Source organism: Equus quagga, chromosome 17, assembly GCF_021613505.1.
Source record: "Equus quagga isolate Etosha38 chromosome 17, UCLA_HA_Equagga_1.0, whole genome shotgun sequence".
NCBI lineage: Eukaryota > Metazoa > Chordata > Mammalia > Perissodactyla > Equidae > Equus > Equus quagga.
Window position 1 is genome coordinate 40,946,762 of NC_060283.1, and position 4,893 is coordinate 40,951,654.

Here is a 4,893-nt window from a genome sequence, read left to right on the forward strand (position 1 = left end):
AGTCCAGCAATTTGTCCCTGTTTAGGGAATTTGGATGTCGGCAGCTGTGGCCTGGGTGTGGCAGGCATTTCTCTCCAGACCTTGAGCTGCCTTTCGGGCTGTGCTTAAGGACATTTTTTCTGCCGTCATTATTGTTGTCAATACAGAACAGCAAGTCTAGAGATGAATAACCCACACCGCTAGGCGTTAAATCATGCCCCCGGCTCGGATGTTGGAGTCCTGACCTCCATCCCTCAGAATAGAACTGGAGGTGGAGAGAGGGCCTTTAAAGATGTAATTAAGTTAAAATGAGGTCATTAAGGTGGGCCCTAATCCAGTACAATTGGTGTCTCTATCAGGAGAGGAAGTTAGGACACAGACATGGACAGAGAGAAGAGCGTGGAAGGACACAGGGAGAAGATGCCTGTCCACAAGCCCAGGAGAGAGGCCGCAGAAGAAACCAGCCCTGCCGACTTGATCTTGGACTTCTAGCCTCCAGAATTACGAGAAAATAGATTTCTGTTGTTTCAGCGAGCCTGTCTGGGATATTTATTATGGCAGCCCTAGCAAACTAGTACACTTAGATTAATGTTATCTTCAGAATGAAGTAAAAAAGAATTGAAATATAACGGTTGACATAAATGACTTCCTGGAAGAAATAATTTGTAAATATGGGCTGAGAAGGTCTGGGAGCCCCTTACTGCAGTCGGGGCCTTGAGATTGTAATGTGACAAAACCTGGGAAAGCTGTGACCAGACTAATTCCAGGAACAAATGTGTTAACAGGAAGGAGGCCGAACAGGAGCTCAAAGGGCAGGGACTGGTGGCTTTCCGAAACTGGTTCATTCAGCCAAGGATGACTAGACGTCACCTATGTGCTAGGGGATGGAAGAGAATTAAGCCCAAGGAAGGGACTCACGAAGTTAGGAGCAAACTGGACGACAGAGAGAGACTGTGGTGAACCAGGGAGAGGTCTTCAGGTTTTCCCGTAATCTGCTGGGAGAGTCTCTCACGTCATCCCTACCATGACCCGCCCTCCCGTCCTGTCGGATGCTCACCAAGCAACCTTCCGCTTTCTAATTCAGCTTCCCAAGTCCCCTGACCTGGGAAAGAGGTGTCCAGCACCTGCCCCCAGTTTGATTTCTTGAGCACCTACTTCGTGCCAGGCACTGAGACACATAGTGAGGGGGGATTATATTCTGGGATATGGAGAGAAGTGGGTCGATTCCAGATCGGTTTGGAAATAGAGTCAGAAGAATTTGGAGAGGGATGGGGTGCGTGGGGAGGTGGGAAGAGAGCTCTCAAGGATGACTCCCAGGTTTAGGGGCTATGGAGCACGATGGATGGTGGTGAAATGAGAAGACTAGAGATTTCTTAGTCGTATTGGGTTTGAGGTGCTCTTTAAGCATCCGGGAGACATCAAACTACTGTTTGATATGTGATTCTGGGAGGAGGTTGGGCTGGAGATGTAAATGTGGGATTCAGCAGCCTCTAGATGGAATTTGAAGTCATGGGACTGGAATGTGGTCACCTAGGAATATCCCACAGTTGGAGAAGCCAAAGGGCCAGGATAAATTGTGATACGTTAGGCTTTAATTTTCATTTATATAAAAATATTTTCCTATTTCCCTTGTGATTTCTTCGTTGATACATGGATTCTTGTGAAGAGTGTTCTTTAATTTCCAAGTATTTGGAGATTTGAGAGAGACCTTTGTGTAATTGATTTCTAATTTATTTCCACTGTACTCAGAGAACATACTAGATATATTTTCAATCCTTTTCCTTTCAGATTTGTTGAAACTTGTGTTTCGGCCCAGCAGGTCGTCGATCTTGACAAACATTCCATCTGAACTTGAAAAAAATGTGTATTTTGCAGTTTGTGGCTTATAGTTCTATAAATGTCAATTATAGCTGGTTGATTGATAATGTTCAAATCTCCTATATCCTGACTTTTAAAAAAATTAACTATTTTTTAGAACAGTTTTAGGTTTACAGAAAGATTACAAATATAATACAGAGAACTCCCATATGCCCCACACCCAATTTCTCTTTATCATTAACTATGTTATCTTTATTATATATATTTTTATTATGTATATAATTACATATATTCTATATATTACTATTATATATATTCATTACATTATTATTAATGTCATATGTTTGTATGGTATTTTAATGAAGCAATATTGATACATTGTTATTAACTAAAGTTCATACTTACTCAGATTCCCTTGATTTTTACTTAATGTGCTTTTTCTGTCCCCAGATCTCACCCAGGATCCCACACAACATTTAGTTGTCACGTTCCCTGAGGTTCCTCTTGACTGTGACAGTTTCTCAAACTTTCCTTGTTTTGATGATCTTCACAGTTTTGAGATATTTTCTAGAACATCCCTCTAAGGAGATTTGTCTGATGTTTTCCTCATGATTAGATTGGCATTATAGGTTTTGGGGAGACCACAGAGGTAAAGGGCCATTTCATCACGTCTTATCAAAGGTGCATATATCAATATGACTTATCTGTGTTGGTGTTGACCTGACCACCTGGCTGAGGTAATATTGGTCAGTTTAACTGGGCGTACTGTGTTTTATCTGGCAATCCTCTCTAGTGATCCTCTTGGCCTCTGCCGTAGGCCCCTTTAACATCAGGGACGTAAAGATACTCTTCCAAATATTGAAGAATTCTTCCTCAACAATTTTTGTCTGATGTATGAATGTTCCTTCCTTAAGTTGTCAACGTTTCTTTCAGCCAACAGAGCTCTCAGCCCATTATCATGAGCTTTTCCTCTCATGGGAAGGAAGCTATAAGCTGGCTTCAGTAACAGCCCATGATTCTTTCGATTTTTCTGATGGGATTTTGGCTTCTCAGCCATAGGTTTCCAGCACAGCTGATCTCGCCATCTGCTTCGGAAAGATTCTCCTGTACCGTTACGGAGCAGATTCTCTCTAGACCGGATATTTGGTGAACATTCATTTATTTTTCTTGCTGTAATTCAGGAAGAATTGGAAATTTCTGCTGGTGGCACTGCTTGTCTCTCTCTGTGTTTTTCTAACTTCAGCGAAGTTTTCTCCGTTTGAAGACTTTAAATATGAGGAGCTCGATGATTTCATCTTCTTCAGCTAATTTGGTGGACGTTCGATTTCTTTTAACGTGTTTTAAAAGAACGCTTTAATTGAGTGGCATTGATTGGTTTCTTCAAAAGTTGTTTTGAGGGGCCAGGCTAGTGGCGGGCATAGTGGTTAAGTTCCTGCACTCTGCTCCGGTAGCATGGGATTCACAGGTTCCGATCCCAGGTGTGGACCTACACAGCGCTTGTCAAGCCATGCTGTGGTGGTATCCCACATACAAAATAGAGGAAGACTTGCACAGATGTTAGCTCCAGGCCAATATTTCTCAAGCAAAAAGAGGAAGATTGGCAACAGATGTTAGCTCAGGGACAATGTTCCTCAGCAAAAAAAATATAAAGTCATTTTGATTCATCTTCTAGGAAGTCTCTGTTTTCTCGTGTGTTCATTATACCAAACTTCAAGCTCCCGCCATCCATGTTTTCTTCTTCAGGAACACCATCCAGTTACACTTCTTTAGCCAGTGGCCATCCAGAAGCTTGATCTGGTTTTCCTCGGAGTTCTCTCACATTTCATTTCATTTAATATGTTTACTCTCCCTTTCTCTTCTTTGGCTTCTTGTGAAAGGAGCTTTGTTCATCCCTGACACATCATTTTCATGCAGAGCATCTTTTCGTATTGTCTAAAGCTATTCTTTTGTTCTTCCGATGTATTTTGAAGGCTGTTTTGGTTGTAGGTATTTGATATTGGATACATTTTGATGAATCTTCTTTTTTTCCCCTTCTTCTTCTCCCCAAAGCCCCTTCCAGTACGTAGTTGTATATTCTAGTTGTAGGTCCTTCTACTTCTGCTATGTGGGACGCCGCCGCAGCATGGCTTCATGAGCCATGCTAGGTCTGTGCCCAGGTCTGAACCAGCAAAACCCTGGGCCACAGAAGCGGAGCACAGGAACTTAACCACCGGGCCACAGGGCCAGCCCCGATTACTTAGCTTTATACAGTAGTAAGTCTTGAGGTCAAGTAGTGTCAGTCCTCCAACTTCATTCTTCTCCTTCAATATTGTGTTGGCTATTCTGAGTCTTTTCCCTCTTCATAAAAACTTAAGAATGTTACAATGATTGGGATTGTATTGAATCTACAGATCCAGTTGGGAAGAACTGACATCTTGACATAGAGCAGGAGCAGATGTAGCTGCCCGTTTCTTCTTGTTCTTGTTCTTCTTCTTCTTCTTGTCCTTCTTCATCATCCTCTTCCTCTTCCTCTCCTTCTCCTCCTCCTTCTTCTTCCTCATAAATCTGTTGAGGTGTAGTTGATATACAAAAGCTGTGCATATTCAATGTATACAATTTGATGAGTTTAGACCCATTTCTTCTTTTGTTTTTGTGGCTGACTTTACCTCAACCAGCCACTAAGCAATAGGATACATGTGAAAAAAATCCCCTGTCTGGTGGGACTCCAACTAGTGTGGACACTTCACCCTTGGCAGGACTGAGACCATTTTTCCTGATAGAGCTTGGTTTTGACCATGACAGAGTTTTCATGAAAGAGTAACTCAACGTCCACATCAAAGTTGCACGTATTGACGCACCAAGTCATCCCTCCTACACCTTGTCCAAAGGTTACAAGGTTTAATTCTTGCCCTGGCAGAAGAGCTGCAACAAGAGCTCCAGAATCTCAGCCAACTGGACCCTTGGCTCTCCAACTTCTCTTTTTCCACCTCTGAGTTGCTGGCCCTCCTTGGGAACTTCTCCTGACCCCTCGCCTGGGCTGGGCAGCTGCAGCAAAGTGCAGGAGGTGTACAGAGGACGCTGTCCTTGTGCAGCAAAGCTACTGCCTTTACTGGCTTT